Source organism: Canis lupus, chromosome 12 (assembly GCF_003254725.2).
Source record: "Canis lupus dingo isolate Sandy chromosome 12, ASM325472v2, whole genome shotgun sequence".
NCBI lineage: Eukaryota > Metazoa > Chordata > Mammalia > Carnivora > Canidae > Canis > Canis lupus.
Window position 1 is genome coordinate 67,942,098 of NC_064254.1, and position 22,957 is coordinate 67,965,054.

Here is a 22,957-nt window from a genome sequence, read left to right on the forward strand (position 1 = left end):
CTTGGTTTCCTTAGGTAAAAAGGGTGTACTTGGAATGCTCTCCTCATAGGGTTGTTACAAAGATTAAATTAGTTAATATTTATAAAACACTTAGGACTGTGTCTAGCATATGGTAAACATTATATAAATACATAGTAAAGACTTTTCCCCCTAATTATAAAAGAAATACACTAACATAGAAAACTTGGAGAATTTTGTATTCCTTAGTAAGAGTTGGAATGAATAAATAAATGGGCTCGTTGGGATGGCAGGGGTGTATTTCAGGCGGGGAGGTGTGTGATGTCAAGGAGCTGAGAGTAGAATCTGATCTTTGAACTCCCTCTAGACTGTTTTGTCTTACTCATCATGATGGTTTGCTTGTTTCTCCAATTTCTAGATCTTTCTTCCGGCTTTGATAAATTAATATATTTGGTATATTTGATGAATGAATCTTCAGCAAGCTGGCTTTGAGCTATTGTTTTACTAACTAGCTCTGTGGCCTTTTGGAGAATTACTTAATCTTTGCAAGCCTCAGTTTTCCTACCAGTGAAATGGAGTCAGTACTCCCACTCCGACAGAATTACTACAAGGGTTAAATAACACATATGAATGGAAAGCCCTTGGCCCTATGTCTGGCCTACCAGAGTGCCACTTGGATGTTTCTTTTCTCTTCATTCGTTCCCAGTTCCTCTGACCGTATTGGAGGTAATGTATGCAGAAGATCCCTAGTGGCCTGAGGGAGTGAGGATCCTGGAGAGTTTCAGGGCTTGACTCAGATCCTCCAAAAGCTGAATTCATATATGAACAAAGTGAGCAAAATGACTCCACTTCACCCATACTTTATGCCAAGTTATCTATTTGAGAGAGCACAGTGCAGGGAGGGACACAGGCAGAGGGAGAGGGTCTCGCAGACTCCACTGAGCCGGGAGTCTGACACGGGGCCATCCCAGGACCTTGAGATCATGACCTGAGCCCAAGTCAGATGCTTAACCTGCTGAGCCATCCAGGCGCTCTGGACTTGATCTATTTTTTTATTTTTATTTTTATTTATGATAGTCACACAGTGAGAGAGAGAGAGAGAGGCAGAGACATAGGCAGAGGGAGAAGCAGGCTCCATGCACCGGGACCCCGATGTGGGACTCGATCCCGGGTCTCCAGGATCGTGCCCTGGGCCAAAGGCAGGCGCTAAACCGCTGCGCCACCCAGGGATCCCTTGATCTATTTTTGAAATTTAGTAAGTCTTATTAAAGAGTTTTATAAAATCAAAATTGTTCTAACATTTAGGGTGTATTAATTCCCAATATACACAATCTGTCAGATTCCACTCATTATAGATCCAATAACATACGTATGTATCTAAGAGTGATAATGAAGTGTTTAATGCTGCAAAGATGTTTTTCTCCATGTTTAATGATTGTGAATTTCATGCTAATTAGTACTGTCCGAACCATGAATTGGAGCAGGAAGAAAAGCAAGAAAATGAACACCTCACTCTACTGGGAAGTGAAACTTCATTGTGCAAGAAGTTATGGCAATCATGTTCTCTTGGAAGAAGGATTTTATAAGTTAATTTGCTTTTTTTCTTACCCAGTGTACTTTTGCAGTGGCACAGCTGCAACTGCATGGTGTTTAGATGAGATCCCCTTTTGTTTTGTGGACATAGGACAACAGATATGGAGATGTTCTTCTCTGAGGCCTGAACAAGAGCATGTGTTCAGAGTTACAAGTCTCACTGTGTCAGTACTGAGCGTCCGTGTGTTCTTTAATGAGATTTGTGTGAGCGTGTGCATCTGTGATCTGCAGGGGTCTAGGGCTGGGGTCCCTCTGTGGGGCCCTAAGGGACTGCTTCTGATCATAGCCTACCCTTTTTTAGGCCTTACTTGATCCTGAGTCTACTTTTTCACTGTTAATACTTTAAGTAGATGCTTATGTAAATTGATTTTAAGATTAAACAGAATGGCAGAGAGAGTTTTGACTTGGCTAAGACTAATCTTTCCTCTTCTGCTATGGCAAGATCAAGATTTCTAAATGTAGTAGAACAGAGCAAAGGATGAGTCGTTTTGGTATCCTTTGAAGTATCTTTTTTTTTCTCATTCATCAATTCAACCTGTCTTTATAAATTCTTCATATAAAAGATGATCTGGGTCCAAAATCCAGTCAGGGAGGAATGTGAGTGAGAGCCGTGGCTTGCAACCCGGGCATATATGCAGTTTGTGGTTAATCTTGGCAGTTTAACTTCTCTCATAATTTCCTGCCATTCAATAGTAAATAACTCCCTGAGAGAATTACTTGTGGCTAGGAATGTTCTTATCAGAGCATCTTTGTTTAGTTGGTACTTAGGGCAGGGCAAGGAGGCATTTGATTTACTGAGACAGAAATCCATCTGTTAGGTACAAACTTACTTGTGTGGGTTGATGCTTTCTTAGAATATCAAGACTTGTTTGTACATGACAGTTTTAGGAGGAAGTGCTTCCGTGTGTCTCCAAAAGGTTTGCTGTAGCCCTTTACAAAAGCTGGGTTCTTGGTGGGTAGTGTGTAGAGGCTAAGAACATGGCCTCCGGACTATCTGGGTTCCCTCCTTCCGCTCTGTAGCTTGTCTGGGGCAAGTAGTTTATTCTTTGTCTCAGTTTCCTCCTTTATACAAGGATAGCAAGAGTATTTTCATCAGGATTGTTGTAAGGATTAAACAGGTTTTGCATATAAACAGGTACACAGGTCCTGGCACATTGTAAGCATAAATAAATGCTACTTTAGCACAAAACTCTGTAGGAAATGTATACAAAGTTCTGTGCTACCGAAGGGGTGATGGTTTGAGATTAACTGGAAATTTTACCTTGGAGTTTGTCGTAGACCTACCTACATTACTTGTACTCAGATAACCCCCACCCACCCAAAAGGAGTAAACAGGTCTGTCTTCCCACTTGAAGGGAACCAAGGGTATTGTAGCGGTCTGGAATGACCTTTGTTACTCAGTTCTTTGAGGTCTAATATTCCTTTTTTACCTTTTAAAACAACACATGTTGCTTAATACTATTAAGTATTAAATAGCAAGGCGTAAAGCTTTATGATTTCAAATTCTCCCAAGTCAGGGGTGGGGAGCAGAGGGAGGGGCGGAGGGAGAAGCAGGCTCCCCATTGAGCAAGGAGCAGGATGGATGTGGGGCTCCATCCCAGCCAGGACATGCAGGGATCATGACCTGAGCCAAAGGGAGACACTTACCTGATTGAGCTAGCATAAGACTGTTTCTTTTTACCCCTGCAGCCCCCAATCAGGACAAGCTGTGTTTTGACTGGGGTTAGGGAACCTACCTTTTTCTTTGATATCTAAACCATAGGTTTCATCTCTTCCTAGGAATTTGGATCAGATTTGTCAGATCTTGAGCCAGGCTATATCACCACTATGAGCCCCTTTTTCCCAGTGGTATCTTCTCAGCTGGGGCTGTCTGCTGGGTAGTTTTATTAAGTTGTTCCATCATAATGGGGTTATATGATTTTTAAAAGCAGATTAGACATATACTCTGATTAATTCTAACAAAGTTTGGTATCAATTTTCTAAAATTAATTTTTAGGATTACCAGTTGTATATGTATTTAGTATAAAAGACTCCTATAAGTCTTCTAATAAAAAGTAGCATTGCCTTATCCCACTGCCCCTCATCCTGGTTACCCTGTTCCAAAGGCACTGCTTTCAACTTGTTTAACAGTTTCTTATGGTTATTTTCATATTTCTAGAAAAAAATTTCTACAAAATATGGCTAAATTTTGAATTTTCCACCTGATTTACACACTTCTATGGAGGATGAAGATATGACTCTTTTATACTACCCCTTTTCTCATCCTTTTAATATTACGATTTTTGGTTAAATCATTTCAAAGTCAGTATAGACTAGTGCTAAGAATGAGGACTTTGGGCTTGAATTGCAACCTTTCCACCCACTAGATTTGTGTGATTTTTAGCAAGTTTTTATACCTCAATGTCTCAATTTTCTCAGGAGGAACCTTCCTCATGGAATTGCTGTGGATTTTAATGACTTAATATATGTGAAGCATGTAGAGTGTCCAGCACCTGGTGAGTTTTAAGTAAATTCCGGCTGCCATCATCATCAGTATCATTATGATCTGTGGCCACCTAATATATCCCTCTGCATTTAAAGGACAGGGCTGGTGTGGCAGTTCCAGGTCAGCTGTAAATCTCTCTTGGGGGCTCTGCCTTGGGAGCCTATATCATGGATGATCAGAGAATTTGGTCCTCTTGAGGACAGACCGCCACTAAACATTGCGGCCCAGAAGGGACTGACTGGGCACGTTCCATTCCTCCCACCGAAGGCACCAAGCAGATAGTCCTCTTCCCTAGGAATAGATGCCGAGAGGGTGGAGACAGGCCTTGCCTCTGCTGGGAAGTCCCTGAATGGAAACAAAAGGCAAGGGAACGAGGAAGGTTCCTTGTGGCAAGTCTCTACTGGTGTATTATTAGAACAGATGTTTTGTCCTGTGGGTGCGTATTTGTGATTTCCACAACATAAGTGCTTACTCACTGTATTGCTTTTTGAAATTCGCAACATCCAAACATGCAAGTTTGAAGTACGCTCTCAGGAAAATATATGAACATGTTAAACTTTTTTGTTCCTTTTTACCAATTTTGTCCATGAGATGACCTCTGGGTGACTATCTAAAAACCAACAACAATGGGTAGTAGTTTGAGGCTTACATGTAACCCCCCCTAACGATAATTTGTTCAAAATCTCAAGTTGAGGGCACCTGGGTGGCTCACTTGGTTGAGCATCTGCCTTCAGCTCAGGTCATGATCCCAGCATCCTGGAATGGAGTCCGATGGTGGGGAGTCTGCTTTTCCTTCTCTCTCTCTTCCCCCCATCTCCCTTTCTCTCAAATAAATAAATAAAATCTTTAAAAAACCAATCTAGATATTGAGAAAAGTATCCCACGTGTGGAAAATTTTGAAAGAGAAATTTAGTATGAAGCAACTACTGCTTTAATATAAAGCAATTATTTCAGTTATTCCTGAGGAAAAATTGTGGAAGAAGAAACTTGCCTTACATTCAGGCACATTGAGTAGTTGGTGGCATTTCCCCTTTCCCTACTCCCCAAACCCATTCATTTCCCCCGTTCTTAGACTCTGCCTCTGCCTCCCCTTCACTTTGTCTCCTGGCCAGGTCTCTTAAGAATCAACCTGATTGCTACTCCCTTCATTTTTTTTTTTAAATTTAAAATTTTATTTTTTATAACTAATCAGTCTAAGTTCTGTTGATTCCACCAGTCACATCTCCAATCTCCAGCCTGTCCCTTTGAATTCTCTGCTACTTCTGAGTTAGCACCATTGTCATCTGCCACTTGTGGCAGCCTGCAGCTGCCTCTCCCAGTCTCCCCCATGAGTATCCGCTCTCTAAAGCATTCACAGAGTGAAGTTTCTACATCTGATTGTGTAATTCCCAGGTTAAAACTTTTTTAAAAAAGATTTTATGTATTTATTTGAGAGAAAGAGAGAGAAGCAGACTCCCTGCTGAGCAGAGAACCCGACGAGGGGCTTGATCCCAGGACCCTAAGATCTGGACCCGAACCGAAGGTAGATGCTTAACTGAGCCACCCACGCGCCCTCCAGGTTAAAGCTTAATGATGAGTTCTTAACGTCTAACATATGAAGTCTGTATTTCTTAGAACAACAGATACAGCCATACTGTGATTCTAGGTGTACGTTTAGGCAACCACGGTATTACATCTATTAATATAGATGTTAATTTTCTACGTGCTGTTCTCTCTACATGGAATATTCCTGCCTCTTTTCCTCCATCCTTGCCTGACTAAGGCCTGTTCATCCTTTAAGATAGTTTGGGTGTTACCCTGAGGAAAGTGTGTCTGACAGCTCCTTCCCTCCTGGGGTGGGTACCCCTTCTAAGTGGTCCCAATACGTGGTTCATACCTTGGTCAGCTATCATGCTCTGTCCTTTTCTGTCTGTCTCTCCTGATTATGAGCTTCTTGAGATTAGGGACTTGAGATCCCCAGTGCCCAGAGAAGTCTGTGACTCAATACATGAGTATTTATTGCATGAATAAAGCTGTATATCCCCTCTCCATTCATATCTGTCCATTTAATTTTATTATATATCAATTATACCTCAATAATGCTGATTAAGAAATGAACCTATATGGAAGATTTCAACAACAACAAAAAGATGTCATAAAAAACAAACACATAAAACATGAGAGAGAACACTGAAGGCCAGTTGGATAAGCTTGGTTCTAACCTATGCTTCATAAAAGCATTTTTATAGGTCTTAATCACCCTGTTGAAGGGTTACTAACTTGTTCTAGCTTTAAAATGTTCCCTAGCTTAGGTACAATGACAAGAGCTTACAAGAGCAGTATGTTTGTTTCCAAGGGGTGAAGGAATGGGTGGAGCAGAGCTTTAGACCAGACAGTATGGAGTGTGAATCTAGAGACTTCCACTCAAATAGCTGAGCACCCTTAGGCACATCACTTTATCTCTGAGGTTTGGCTATTTCAGGCACTGTAATATTGGGATATTGTCTATATTTGGGGGTTGCTTCAAAAATGGAATCAAGTAGTGTATATAAAGTGCCCCACGTATTGTCTGCTACGTGGTAGGTGCTCACTAAATGTTAGTTTTCCTTTCTCCCTACAAAGACAAGATGCTTGTCCTGAGTATATTTTTAGTGTTCCCACTGACAGTTATTAGATATGATTTTAATTCTTGGTATGGCCACCATCTGTGTAATTCTTGCAATTAAGAAAAGAGATAAAAGTTCACCATGGTGGAGAAGAGGTACACGGAAGTGAGTATAGAGAAAAATGGGTGTTTGAAGGGGATCTAAATAGAAAAGCATTTTTCTTGAAGGCCTAGAATTTAAATTACGTCATTGTGTCTTATAAGAAAATGATGTTCAGGGAAAGAACAGTTGTTTGTTTTCTTTTTGTTTTGGAGAATATTTTTCAATCTCTTCTACAAGAATGTAGTAAAAAATTTACCTCTTAGTCAAGCTGTCCACTGTAGGCCATTAATCCTGTCATTACTGCAAAGTTTACAATACTATAGTAATAATAGGATTATATGTGTATTAATTTTTGCTACCTCATTCCACAAAGGATTTGAGGTGGTTTTCAGAGGCATGGAATACTACACAAATAAAAATGGTAAGATAGGAGCAGAAAATAAGAACTCAGGAGCCATTAAAAATATATGGTATGTGGTTAAGACCAGGGAAACGAATTAGGGGTGGTGGAAGGGGAGGAGGGCGGGGGGTGGGGGTGAATGGGTGACGGGCACTGAGGGGGGCACTTGATGGGATGAGCACTGGTTGTTATTCTGTATGTTGGTAAATTGAACACCAATAAAAAATAAATTTATTTAAAAAAAAAAAAGACCAGGGAAAATAGTACCTAAATAATTCGTAAACCATTAAGGGCCTGTATTGTTATAATATAATAACAAAAATGACTTTAGGCTTCCCGGCAACCAGAATGAGAAGGGAGACATGATGGAGGTGGTTAAAGAGGAGAAAATTTACTTATTACTCAAGCAAGTGAAGTGTTTTCCTAACCCTTAGCCTCTTGTAGGAAGCACTGAGGAATGAATGAAAGGTTGGCATTACCCTTGTGGTAGATGTAATAATAGATTTCATCAGGTGGATTTTCTAGGTGTCTTGATGACACCTGAGGCTATGACATCAAGAGACAACTCTGAAAGCAGTGCTCTCAGTGGCCCGTGAGATCTGAGTTCACAGGTTCCAGGTCTGGCGTAATCTTAGGGTAATGTGGAGAGTCCACTGCACAGTTTCCCCATCTTTAAATGTCATTGCTTTCAACAGGGCTTGTGATAAGCGCTGCCCAGGAGTTCAGCACTTGTGCTGTGGGTATTTTAAATTACACTGGATTAATCTCCTTTAGAGACCAAACCAGCAGACTGCCAGGTTGGCATCCTCTCATGAGAAGCCTCAGCCGACTCACAGTTAGCTGTATGACCAGCACACTGCCTTTTGGATGTGGGCTGGAGGATATTGTCTTCTGCTCTGAACAATGGCAAGGTTAGAAAATGTTCGTTGCTCTTAGTGTGAGTTTCAGTAAATTGGAGTGAGGAGCTTTGGATTTGAGGCTGGAATTGTGAATCTAAGGAGTGAAAAAAAAAATTTCCACAAACTCAGAACCATCTGTATACTACTTTGAATTTCTGAGAGCTGTGAATTAAAGATAACCCTGGAGACCCAGCAGTTGATATGAATATGATGTGTTGTGAATATTTTAACCTTGGACTTTGTTACTTTTCATATTTTTGAAGTAGTATGTAATACACGATTCCAGAAATCTATCTCTGTAGTTGTTAGAGCCATGTTAGTTCACTCCCCCTCCTCCCAAGCGAGGTGAATGGTTGCAGGTTAGCGTCAGTGTTGATATCCTCCCCACTCTTGAGTCCCAAGCTTTGAGCCATTGTCTGCAGCCATGAGCAGCCTTGTCCATTATACCTCAATGGTCTGTACAGGTGTTATTATTTTCTATATATGCCAAAACCTGGAAATATTGGGATAAACATTCAGATGAACTTAGTGTTTCTTTAAAGTCCTTTATTTACAGAATCTTGATATTACCAAACAGAAGAAATATGGTTATTTGGAGAAGTAATTTCCTCTTAAAGCATAAGTTCATTTCTCCTTTGACTTGTATAACTTTCTGTGGTGAAAAATAGGAGATTCTGAGATTTTTCACTGTGAGAGTGGAAGGTTATGGACAAGCAATGGAGAAGGCTAGAATGATTTATATGATAATGGATTAGGGTTGTAGAAATCTATGTGAATTTGTTTAGTTTAATGTAGATCTGGATGGTTATGTATAGGAGGTGTTTCTAGAAATGTGTATGTACATGTATTGATGCATTACCTAGCTCTCTGAACTGAGAGGGCCTAGAAGCAATGATGCTTGTATAGCAACAAGCACACTAAGCAGCCAGGTCTTGGTTTCTAATATCATTCTCTGATAAAAGGAACCAGGGCTCTTTACAGAAGTGGTTGATTCTAGGACTGGTGCAGAAAATATACTCCACAGTATTTGGGGTATGTCAAAGGATCACAGGAGCCAACTGAAAGAGTTCCCAATGGCCAACAAAATAAATAAGGTATTATTGGATTATAAGAGTATAAAATAGATACCCATTAGTCTGTACCGATATAAATAAATCATTGAACATATAAGTAAATGTGAGAGAATAGACAAATCTCCTTGCAGAAGAATCTCAAATAATTTATGTAGGTGGATACTTTGCCTTCAGAGAGGTACAGTGTAATTCTCTACTCCTTAAGTGTAGGTTGTACTTCGTGACTTCCAAGAAAGCAGTATGAAAAAGGCGAAAGGTAAACTTCACAGTGGAGAGACCTGACAAACACTATCATCCAGGTGATCAAGGTTAATATCAAAAGTAATAAGTCATGTTGTGATACTATGTATTCCTGATATGATGTGATGAAATGAAAGACCACTTCTGTGATCTTCTTCCCAAACGCTCATTAACTGCAATCTAACCATGAGAAAAATATCAGACAAATCCCAATTGAGAGACAGTCTACAAAATACTTGATCAGTACTCCTTGATACTGTCAAGGACTTCAAAAACAAAAGTCAGGCAAACTCACAGCTAGGAGGAGTCTGAGGAGACATGATGCCTAAATATAATGTGGCAACCCAGAACAGAAAAAGGACATTAGGTGAAAACTAATGAAATATAAATAAAGTATGGGCTTTGTATAGACTGAATAACGTATCAGTATTGGCTCATTAATTGTGACAAATCTACCATACTAATAAAAGATAACAGTAGGGGAGACTGGATGTGGAGTATATATGGGCCTTCTCTGTATTGTTTTCACAATTTTTAAAATAAATCTAACACTATTCTAAAAAATAGTGAAAGGGAATAAAGGGGAAAGGAGAAAAATGAGTGGGAAATATCAGAAAGGGAGACAGAACATGAGAGACTCCTAACTCTGGGAAACGAACTAGGGGTGGTGGAAGGGGAGGTGGGTGGGGGATGGGGGTGACTGGGTGGCAGGCACTGAGGAGGGCACTGGATGGGATGAGCACTGGGTGTTATTCTATATGTTGGCAAATTGAACACCAATAAAAAATAAATTTATAAAAAATAAATAAAAAAGTAAAGAAGTCAAGGGCGCCTGCTTAGCTCAGTCGCTTGAGCATCTGACTCTTGGTCATGATCTCAGGGTTCTGCTTCCTTCCTTCTTCCTCTCCCTCTGCCCTTCCCCCCCCACTCATGCTTGCTCACTTGCTGTCTCTATATAAAATAATCTTTAAAAAATAAAAAGTAGAGAAATCTCAAGTTTTTATCTTACTGTTGAGATAAGACTTGGGTATTTTTAATTTGAGAATAGAGTGTCCAAGAGTTGTAGATACAAGTTAGCTAAGAAGTCAGTATCAGTGAAACCATAGAGTATAACCTCAAACTACAACCTGTAATTTTAGGGCAGATCTAAGCCACAGCAAGTGTTAGAACTATGCTCCTAACTGCCAGCACCTGTGAACTTACAGAGGGGAAAAAAAGTCTCATTTGTAAGCACCATGAAATGGCTATACAGAAATGATGCCTCCATCACTTCTGGATAATAGCTCTTTTATTGTTATTTGGTGTTTTTCAATTCAGTGTTTTAAATATTTATTTTAAATATATATTTGATGTTTTAAAAGAACTATTAATACAATGTGAAAAGAAGCTTTAATTCCAGAGCAGTGGAATATATGGGATTGAAGATTTCAATTTTACCAGAGTAGTCGGTTATTTTTACAATGAGCTTTATAAACGAAAGAGTTTGAAGTTGTTTTCCTCATGTTAGCCCCTTTAAAAAAAAAAACACTTATTTGAGAAGGGGAGTTCGGGTGCGCACATGAGTGGGAGGGGCAGATGGAGAGGGAGAGAGAACCTTCAGCAGACTCCACATTGAGTCAGCCTGTCACCGGCCTCGATATCATGACCTGAGCCGAAACCAAGAGTTGGATGCTCAACCAGCTGCACCACCCAGGCAACCCCGTTTGTTAGCCCCTTTTTATAAAGTTATTCTATCTCCTCCAGTATTCTAGAGGAGTACTTGTGAGGAACCTTTTGAGGATCTGAAAACTAACTTTATGTATTTTTTTATTCAATATTTCAAAAAAAAAAGTAGAGGGTAATACAAGAAATACATGTTCTATATAACTACTACTCGATTGTAGTCACCTCTTTATCCCTTCATTTATGATCCTCATCTGTGCTTTCCCAGAAGTAATCACTGTGCTGTGATGTTTTACACTGTTTATTCTCATCATGTTTTGTACTATTACTACATGCGTGTGAATCTGTATCCCAGTGGATATTAATACCAGCATTTCTTTATTCTAATGCTAATGGATATTTAGGTTGTTTTTACTATTACAAACAACTTTTCAGTGGACATTCTTATTCATGTCTTCTGGTGCACATGTATAAAATTTCTCTGGAGTACATGACTGGGAGTGGAATTGCTAGAATGTGGAATATGCATATCCTTGGCTTTCCTAGATGCTGCTAAATTGCTATTCACCGTGGCTATTTCAATTAATGTCGGAGTGCATAGGAATTCCCACTTTCCCATAGCCTCATTAAAACTTGGTATAGTCATTCTTATTATTTGTTGCCAAATTATATTCTGTTATTTTTCTTTTAATTTGCATTTTTCTGATTAATGAGCATTTTTGTAAATGTCAACTGGCTGTTGGGTTTTCTTTTCTGTATATTTCCTGTGAACTCTTTTGCCTATTTTTCTATTGAGTTGTCTTTTTCCCTACTGATTTGTAGCCCGTCTTTGTAAATGCAAGATGATAATAATTTACTACATATGTATATGGCCTGCAGTGACCCCCATTCTGCAGTCACCCCTATGACTTGTCTCCTTTTGCTTTAGTTCTAGTGCCTCTTTTTGCATAGGAATTGTAAATTTTATCTGTATTTTTCTTTGTGCTTATGTCTGGAAATACTTTTCTACCATGAGTTCAAGATAATCTTTGGGGTGAGGAGGACGCCTGGGCAGCTCAGTTCATTGGGAGCCTGCCTTAGGCTCAGGTCATGATCCTGGAGTCTTCGGGGTTGGACTTCCTGCTCTGCCCTTCCCCCCACTTATTCTCTCATGCTCTCTCTTGCTCACTCTCTCAAATAAGTAAATAAAATATTATAAAAAAGATACTCTTTTTTTCTTTTCTTTTTTTTTAAGGTTTGTAATTTTCATATTTAGATTGTAATCTGAAATAAAAAGTTTTCTCCATGTATTGAATTTTTTATTTCAGGGACTATTTTTTCATATCCAGGAGTTCTAATTAATACTCTTTTTTTTAAAATGCACTTCCCTGTGTTTTATTTTTGCTTGTTTCATGGTTTTTTAAAGTGAAAATATCTTTTATTTCTTTGAAAGTTCTAAACATTCATTTTGGAGTGGTAGTCACATGGTCTACAGAATTAATTTCATCTGGAGTGACTATATTGCTAATTGGTGGTTTGTGGGCTGTCTTTGTTAGCATGGGACTTGGCTTCAATTTTTTGGAATTTGAGTTTACAGAATCATTCTGAGTAGGAGGTATAATGTTTTGTTTGATTCCCTCTTTCCTCACCCTCCCTCCGTCATGGGTCTTCTATCTCGCTCCCTGAACTCCCAGTTTAGACAACGTCTTTTAAACTTCTTGTTCCACAGTAACACTAAAAATCTCACAGACCAGCCAGAGAGTCAGTGGTGACCTTGTTTCAGGCCTAGTCATGAGGCTGAGGCTGTATCCTCCTTCCCCTAGAGGTTTGTAGGATTCTAAATCTTTAATCTGAACAGAAATCACTAAATTCCCATCCAGCTCACACTTGCCTCCAGTCTCCTTTTCGCAAGGTGTGGGGCATTCCAGCTCTGGCCTTAGTGAGCTTGGCTTATTTCTGTGTTAAAGGGAGTACTTTTAGTCCTTTTAACAATGGCCAATGCCTGCTTCCAGACCTGGATTCCAGAAGGCAGACCCAACTTAGTCCATTCCTTTTTGCAGGTAGTCTGTAGCCCATAACTAGGTCTTTTTTGTATCATTAAATGTGTGTATGTGTGTGTGTTTTCTAATTGTATCATTACTTTGTGTTTGGAACAGAGGATGATGCATGGAACTATGAATTCACTGTGCCATCTTGACTGAGGTCTGGATTTTGTCTTACTTTAACTAGATTGTGAGCTTCTCCAGGAAAGGATAACTTTTTATCAACAACTTCAAACATGGTGCCTGGCTGTGGGTGCCTGGTGGGTGTTTTTTTATGAAGGGCTCTAGGGCATGTCTTCTTACTCGTGTTTCCAACCTGGATGTTTGAATCCCACCAAAGTTGTATACTTGGCAAGTTGCCTAGGATCCCTAATCTCATTTTACCCGTCTTTAAAATGAAGATAATACCTCACAGGATTGCCTGAGGAGCTAATGACAATTCTTGTAGGTCCTTTCCATGGATTAGCAGACATTCCAGAAATGTTCTCTTTTCCATCTGTCCTCACCCCTCCCATTGGTGATTAACACTTTTCCTGGCAGAGCAAACAATTCTCTGCATTTGTTGTTGGATATAGTATGCTATAAATGTCAGGCTAAAATGGTTTATAGCATCCTCAGACTTTTATAGTTCAATGATTTTTTTTGGCCTTATTTCTGTTACTGAGACAGATGTGCTAAATTACAACTGTGATTGTGGATTGTCTAGTTCTGTTAGTTTTGTTTTATGTGTTTGTTTTTTATGACATCTTTTTGTTGTTGTTGAAATCTTCCATATAGGTTCATTTCTTAATCAGCATTATTGAGGTATAATTGATATGTAATAAACTGCATGTTTAAAGGATGTAATTTGATGTATTTTGTCATGTGTATGCACCAGTGAAACCACTACTAAAGTCAAGCTAATGAACATAACCATCACCCTGAAAGGTTTTTTTTGTGGCTCTTGGTATAATCCCTCTTCCAGCTCCTTCCCTCCTCCAGGTAAACACTGATATGCTTCCTCTCACTATATATTAATTTGTATTTTTTAGAATTTTGTATAAATGGAAGCATACTTTATGTACTCTTTGGATCTTCTTTCTCTAAGTGTGATTATTTTGGTGTTCATCCATGTTGTCTTTATCAGGAGTTCACTCCTGTTTACATTGCTGGGTCGTATTCCATTATATGAATACACCTTAATTTGTTTATATAGACACTTCTTTGTGGACATTAGATTTCTTCTAGTTTTTGACTATTAGAAATGAGCTATAAATGCTGTATACAAGTTTTTGTATGGATATATACTTGGTTCTCTTAGGTATATACCTAGGAGCAGAATGGCTGGGTCATATGGTAGGGGATAGTTTAACTTCAAAATTACTGGGGCACCTGGGTGCCTTAGTCGGTTAAAGCATCTGCCTTTGGCTCAGGTCATGATCCCAGGGTCCTGAGATTGAGCCCAGTGTCGGGCTCCCTGCTCAGTGGAGAGCCTGTTGCTTCTCCCTCTGCCCCTCCCCCCATTAGTTCTCTCAAATAAATAAATAAATAAATAAATAATCCTAAACTGATTTCCAAAGTGGTTGAACAATTTAATATTCCCAGTAGCAGCATGTGACGGTTTCAGTAGTTGGTTTCAGTTGCTTTATGTCCTCCTCAGCACTTGTATGATTAGTCCTTTTCATTTTAGCCATTCTAATAGGTATGTGTGGTTTTTCATTGTTTTTTAAATTTACATTTCCCTTTTCATCCTCTTAACAGTGTCTTTCAAAGAAAAGTTCTTAGTTTTAATGAGGTTTATTTTATGGATTGTTTTAAATATTGTATTTAAGAAATCTTTGCCTAACCCAAGGTCACAAAGATTTCTTCCAATGTTTTCTTCTATAACTTTGATAGTTTTCAGTTTCACATTTAAATTTTACCTATTTTGAGGTAATTTTTACATATGGTGTGAAATAAAGATCAAATTTTATTGCTTCCTGTATTTCTGAAGCTTTGTTATTGAGTGTAAATTTATCATTGTTATATCTTCCTGATGCATTGACACTTTTATCATTATAAAATATTCCTCTTTGTTTCTAATAATACTTTTTTAAAAAATATTTTATTTATTTATTCATGAGAGACAGAGAGAGAGAGAGGCAGAGACACAGGCAGAGGGAGAAGCAGGCTCCATACAGGAAGCCTGACATGGGACTCAATTCCAGGTCTCTAGGATCACGCCCTGGGCTGAAGGCGGCGCTAAACTGCTGGGCCACCTTGGCTGCCCTTATAATACTTCTTAGTCTGTTTTGTCTAGGGTTCATAGGGTTATTTACATGGCATATTTTTTCCTGTTTTTATTTTCTATTTATTTGTGTATTTGTATTTAAAAGCATCTCTTTAAAGAGGATATAATTCCTGTTTTTTTTTTTTTTAAAGATTTTTATTTATCTATTCATGAGAGACACACACACACATGGAGAGGCAGAGACACAGGCAGAGAGAGAGAAGCAGGCTCCATGCAGGGAGCCCAACGTGGGACTCGATCCCAGGACTCCAGGACCACTCCCTGGGCTGAAGGCAGGCGCTAAACCGCTGGGCCGCCCAGGCGTCCCTATAATTCTTGTTTTTAAATCTAGTCAGATAATTTTTGCCATTTGACTAGAGTTTTTTAAATCTACTTTTATTTAATGTAATTACTGATATGGTCATATTTAGGTCTGACATTTTGCTGTTTGTTTTTTACTTGTTTCTGTTTTTTGTTATTCTATTCCTTCTCTTTTGCCTTCTTTGCATTAATCAAATAATTTTAGTAATCAATTTTAACTTCTCTGTTGGCTGTTTGGCTATATCTCTTTGCATTATTTTTTAATGCTTTCTCTGGGTAATATGCATCTTTAAGTTACCCAAATGCATTTTAAATTAATACAGAATTGCTTCCAGTGAAATATAGGAAGCTCACAACAATATATAACATTTATCTCCATTTTTAGTGCTATAATCATATATACAGTGTTATAATTTGCCTTAATAATCACATAAGTTTCTATAATGAAATTATGTGGAAAAAGCATATGTATGGGTATGTCACTTTCCTTTGCACCCAAGTTTGCCAGCTGGTATCATTTCCCTTCAGCCTAAACACTTTCTTTAATATTTCTTGTAGTGTAAGGCCCCCCAATGACAAATTTTGTTTTTATTATCAAAAAATGTTATTTTGCCTTCATTTTTGAAGGATAGTTTAGCTGTATATAAAATCCATGGTTGACAGTTTTTTGTCTTCAGCACATTGAATATGACAGTTCCAGTGTCTTCTGTCCTCCGTTATTTTTTAGGAGTGGCCAACTGATAATGGTATCGTTTCCCCTTGGATATAATAGTTCATTTTTTTCTTTTGCTGCTTTCGAAATTTTCTTTTTATCTTTGGCATTGTGAAGTTTATGATTAGGATTGATTTGCTTAAGAGGTTCTTTGAGCTTCTTAGATCTGTAAGTTAATGTTTTTCACAAAATTTGTGATTTGGGAGGTCCCTTAATTATTCATATATATTGTCCCTCCTTTTTCTTTTTCCCTTCTAGGACTTCAGTTGTACATGTGTTGGGCCTTTTGATTTTTGTCTCACAGATCTCTAAGATTTTGTTCATTTTTATTATTATTTTTCTCTCTCTTCTTGATATTGGGTATTTCCTGTCTTCAGATTTATATGTTTTTTATTTTTTGTTGTTAGTATGCTAGTGAGCCTATAATGCATTCTTTAGTTATGGTGCCTTTCAACTCTTCAACTCTGGAGCTTCCTTTTTTTTTTTTTTTTTTTTTGTAGTTTCCATTTTACTGTTGAGATTTCCTATCTGCATGCTAAATAAGACAATAGGTATTCAATTATTTGAAAATGCTATCCTTTAATACTTCTAACATATTTATAATAAAAATTCTGGAATCTTTGCTAAATGCAACATCTAGCCCATTCAAGGTCAATTAATATTACTTATTTCTTTGTCTAATAACCTTAGGTTGAAACATGGATATTGTAGATAATATTTTGAAGCAATTCTGATTCTATTGTGTTCTTCCAAGAATTACTGAGTTTTTGTTCCTGGTAGGCAGTCAGCTTGCCTGGATTCAAACTGTAAACTCTGTCACTTTGTGCTATGCAGCAGCTGGTAATTTTTGCTCATTTCTTACAGCTTTCAGCTGCTACTTTCTTTAGTCTGGCCTCTAACTGGTCTATCCAGTACCTGTATAGTTTGATGATTCTCAAAAAAGCCCACAGACTTACAATTTTTCTTTCAGTTTCAGCTTTTCAAGGGTGAACTCTCCTTCACCTTCAGTGTTAGACATTTTCCAGTGTGATAAATACTTTTTTTCAACACATGTTATAATTATTCTCTTTAGGGTGTTTTGCTTGACCACTGTACTCTGATACTATTAACAGAAGTGGATAGTACATAAATTTTTAAGGGCCTATTTTTTTAAAAATTATTTATTTATTTATTCATGAGAGACACAGAGAGGCAGAGGGAGAAGCAGGCTCCATGCAAGAAGCCTGATGCAGGACTCGATCTTGGGACTCCAGGACCACTCCCTGAGCCAAAGGCAGATACACTTAACAACTGATCCACCCAGGGATCTCTAAGGATCTATTTATTTTAGAAACCACCCACCTGTGCGTGGGGTCAGAGGCAGAGAGAGAGTTTGGAGCCGACTCCTCACTGAGCACAGAGTATGACAGAGGGTTTGATCTTACAACCCTAAGATCATGACCTGAGCCAAAATCAATAGTCAGATGCTCAACCGACTGAGCCACCTAAGTGCCCCAAATGCAAATAATTTAAAAGCCACTCCTTAGTGGAACTATAACTACCAAATAAAATTTAGGGTGGCAATGAAATGGGCAAGTATAGTCTACTTATTATTAAATTTTTATGTAGTTGCCAGACAGCTCAAGGCTCCAAGAGTTGTTGGAACTTTGTTAAATAGTATTTTACATTTTATTTTATTTTTAAAAAAGATTTATTTATTTATTCATGAGAGAGGAAAGAGAGAGAGAGAGGCAGAGACATAGGCAGAGGGAGAAGCAGGCTCCCTGCAAGGAGCCTGACATGGTACTCGATCCCAGGATCCCAGGATCATGCCCTGAGCCGAAGGCCGATGCTCAACTGCTTAACTACCCAGGCATCCCAATATTTTACATTTTAATCTCAGTTTTGTATGGTTTCTTATTTTTTTTTTAAAGATTTATGTATTCATGAGAGAGACACAGAGAGGCAGAGACATAGGTAGAGGGAGAAGCAGTTTCCCTGTGGGGAGCCCGATGTGGGACTCAATCCCATGACCCTGGGATCCTGACCTCAGTCAAAGGCAGACTGAGCCACTGAGGCGTCCCCGTATAGTATGGTTTCATTTTATTTGAAAGTATTAGACCAATGTTGAGATATTACAGAACAAAGCTATCTTGAAAGAAGCCAAGATAAGTGGAAATGGGGGTTGGAGCTACCGAAAAAGGGCGAAATGATATCAACCTTTAACCACAGTAGTTCTTCTCTTTAAATATTTTCAATTGTAAACACTTTGCCCTTGCAATCATTTACATCTACATAATTATAACACCTTTATTTAACTTAATGTGCAAGAAATTCTTCTTTTTTTATTTTTAAAGATTTTATTTATTTGAGAGGGCATGAGCATGAGAGAGAGGAGGGGCAGAGGGAGAGGTGAAGCAAGGGGGTTTGATCCCAGGACCATGAGATCATGATCTGAGCTAAGGACAGATGCTTAGCGAATCGAGCCACCCAGGTACCCCTGCAGGAAAATCTTATGTATTAAACCTAACCACTTCCTTTGAGTAATTTGCATTCTCCTTTAGCCATATACCAAGAGCTAAGATTCATTCTCGGTAAGGGGTAAGAAACAAAGGATCTGAATGGGAAAATTGGAAAGCTTCCTGGTATTTTTTTTTTTTCAAGATTTTATTTATTCATGATAGACACAGAGAGAGAGACAGAGAGAGACAGAGACACAGGCAAAGGGAGAAGCAGGCTCCATGCTGGGAGCCTGATGTGGGACTCGATCCCAGGTCTCCAGGATCACACCTCCAGCTGAAGGTGGCGCTAAATTGCTGGGCCACTGGGGCTACCTGCTTCCTGGTTTTTTTTTTTTTTTTAATATATTTTTAAATTTTTGTTTATTTATGATAGTCACAGAGAGAGAAAGAGAGGCAGAGACACAGGCAGAGGGAGAAGCAGGCTCCATGCACCGGGAGCCCGACGTGGGAATCGATCCTGGGTCTCCAGGATCGCGCCCTAGGCCAAAGGCAGGCGCCAAACCGCTGCGCCACCCAGGGATCCCTCTTCCTGGTATTTTTTAAAAAGATTCCCCACATGGCCTTTCTCTGATGTCCCTATAATATCACACACACATAAAATTAAGAGTATGCAAACACTTTCTAAAGACATTTTTATACATTTTTTGACATCTCTCTCTCTTTTTTTTAAGGATTTTATTTATTTATTCATGAGAGAGAGAGAGAGAGAGAGGCAGAGACACAGGCAGAGGGAGAAGCAGGCTCCATGCAGGGAGCCCCACACGGGACTCGATCCCGGGACTCCAGGACCGCGCCCTGGGCCAAAGGCAGGTGCTAAACTGCTGAGCCACCCAGGGATCTCCCAGACATCTATATCTCTTAAGGCATTTATCACATTCTATGTAGTGTTCTTATTGGATCTTTTTTTTTTTTTTTGCATATGTGTTGCTAGGCTGAAGTTATTGGAAGGTAGAGAAGTCTCTTAGTTGTTTTATATTCTCAACAGCCTGGGATAGTGCCTAGAATTTGTAATAGGCACTTTTAATAGGAAGGGAGAGAATATTGCTATTCCATAATTTATTTATTATTTTTTTTAGATTTTTAAAATTTATTTATTCATGAGACACACACACACACACACACACACACACACACACACAGAGGCAGAGACTCAGGCAGAGGGAGAAGCAGGCTCCATGCAGGGAGCCCAATGCGAGACTTGATCCCGGGACTTCAGGATCATGCCCTGGGCCAAAGGCAGGTGCTAAACTGCTGAGTCACCCAGGGATCCTGCTAATCCATGATTTAAATAGCACTTCTTCTATTGAAAAAGATTTGTTTTCTCAACAATATTAGGAAACCCTGTGTGGGTGTTTGGTTTAATTACATCAAGGGACTAGGGCTAGTTTGCATGTTTTAAATAAAAATTTTACCATACTGGGTATAGTAACTATGTATTTCAGTTTCTCAATTGTTAAATGAACTTAATAAGAGTACCTATTGGGACATCTTGGTGGCTCAGCGATTGAGCGTCTGCCTTCTAGCTCGGTGTGATCCTGGAGTCCCGGGATAGAGTCCTGCATCGGGCTCCCTGCATGGAGCCTGCTTCTCCCTCTGCCTATGTCTCTGCCCCACCCCACCCCTCTCTTTCTGTCTGTCTCTGTCTCTCATGAATAAATAAATAAAATCTTAAAAAAAAAAAAAAAGAGTACCTACCTACAGAGTTTTGGGGATTAAATAATATAATCATCTCTGAGTATATAAATGATCTCAAAATATTACTGAGTTTTTTTCTTTTTTTTTTTTTTTACTGATTTTTAGTAATAATACAATCAGACTTGGCAGGGGTGAAGGGCAGTAGCAGTCTTTTATTTTTATGTTGTGTGTCATAACCCATAAGACTTTGCATTCTCTGGGTTGCCATGTTAAAACTTTATAAAAGCTAGAAATTTTATGAGTTAACAATGGCAACTAATTATTCATTCAAGAATTAATTTCTCCTTGAAATTTTTTTTTATGATTTTATTTATTTATTCATGAGAGACCCACAGAGAGAGAGAGTCAGAGACACAGGTGGAGGGAGAAGCAGGCTCCTTGCAGGGAGGCTGATGTGGGACTGGATCCTGGACCCCAGGATCATGCCCTGAACCACTGAGCCACCCAGGCGTCCCTCTCCTTGAATTTGATCAAAAGATCAACCTAACTTCATCTGTTGCTGATTATTATTGTAACAGAATGGGCTGTTGGGATTTTAGCCAAGGCACTAAGGTGTGAAATTCAAAAGTGATGTATTTCATGTTCAAGAACCAGTTAAAGGCTCTAAAACCCATAAGAAGGACACTTATGGGTCAAGGAAGAACATTTTGTGAGGATTCTTTCAGAATTATGCTATGGCCTCTTCTTACGACATGGGAGAAGTAGGAGTGCATACTCTCACACTTGATATCTAGTGAGATGAACTTTAGAGGGACCATTCAGAGATTTAAAGAGTTCTTTTCGGTTAGGGGGCAGAGAGGAGTGGGGTCTGAATCCCCTGAGAAATCCAACAAGGAGAGGAGTATAGCTGGCTAACCACTCCCGTAGGCAAAGCTATCCAAGAGTTGGTTGTGTTGGAATTTGTCTACACTCCCACATTTGTCAGGACAAAGCAATCTGAATGTTTCCTATACGTCAGAGGCAGGCCTAGTGGAGGAGAGGGGGGCAGTCTGGAGCTGTTTTGATTAAGGACAATGAAGCTCCAACAGTTGGTCTTTTAAGTGACAGCAAGACCGTCAGGAGGAAAATGAATTATCGTTGACAGTGGAGCTACAGTCACAAGATCTCTGAGGTGAGACTGAAGAATCCACAAAAGTGCATCTGAGAAAAAAAGTCTGCTTCAGACACGATCAGACATCTTTTGGCGGGACCACTTAAGTTGGAATCTCTTAGCCTGCCTTGTCCCAGCTTCGCTCTTTCCCATGCCTATTTTAGAGAGTATGGCAGCTGGGGAGCGGGGGAAGAGGTCGTAAAAAAGAAACAAAGCCGGGGTTGGGAAAAAAAGATTTGATGACCATGTGAAGATTGGTCTGTTACTAAAAGTGACCATAGGCCTTCCTGCTTTTAGTGTTGGCTGGAAGAATTATATGGGCCTGCTGAAGTGGTCACCCAGCTGCAAGGGAACATTTTTCCCCTGCATGAATTTTACGAGGATAGTTGAGACAAAAATATAGTTGTATTTGATTATATCCTGCAGTTAGTGCTTGTTCAATGGGCATAAAAATTTAAACTTTTTCATATTTGGTAGAGCAGATCAAAATTTAAACAGTAATACATAAAGACTTGTTTTTTTAAGGCATAAAATCTTGTTTTATTCTTAAAAGTACTTTGACTTATGCGAACATTACATGCACTATATATAAATGTACGCTCTTGGATTTCTTAACGTGATATTCTATTTCATGTTGGTGTTTCACTTTGTTATAAAGTGCCTTTATCAAAAAATAGATATTATTCTTCTATTTTGGGGGATCCCTGGGTGGCTCAGCGGTTTGGCACCTGCCTTTGGCCCAGGGCGGGATCCTGGAGTCCCGGGATTGAGTCCCACGTCGGGCTCCTGGCATGGGGCCTGCTTCTCCCTCTGCCTGTGTCTCTGCCTCTCTCTCTCTCTCTGTCTATCATGAATAAATAAATAAAAAATAAATAAAAATCTATTTTGCCTAGATTATTTATTTCATAAAGAAATATGACAGGTGACTAAACTTTTTAAATGAAAATAAATTATTATAAATTCATGATGTTTTTTATATAAGATAATAGACTAAAATTTTACTTTTCCCTGCTTCTCCTTAAGTAGACCCATCCTGAACAGCTCTGCACATCTGGGACTGGAGTTGTATTACTAATCTGGCCAATCTCCTCTTTGTACTCTCCACTTCTTAATCCCCCACCACCAACACCTTAGTCAAGATTGCATTGTTTGAGATAATGGAAACAACCCAAATGTTTATCTGTAGGTGAATGGATAGAGAATGTGTGTGTGGGTAGGTGTGTTTGTACACACACACACACATATACACACACCTATACAAATACAACATAAACACATGCATTCCTAAATTATCTCATTTTTTAAATGACTTCCTTTCTGTAGACTAGAAGTTGCTTAAAACCATAGGTAACAGCTTAGCATTAATAGTGTT

The 22,957-nt window shown here is 39.0% G+C and overlaps 1 protein-coding gene across 2 annotated transcripts in view; it reads left to right on the forward strand.

Moving 5' to 3' along the window:
* SLC16A10 (solute carrier family 16 member 10) overlaps positions 1 to 22,957 on the forward strand; it is a 115,598-nt gene that overhangs the window by 41,237 nt on the left and 51,404 nt on the right. The window lies entirely within an intron of this gene.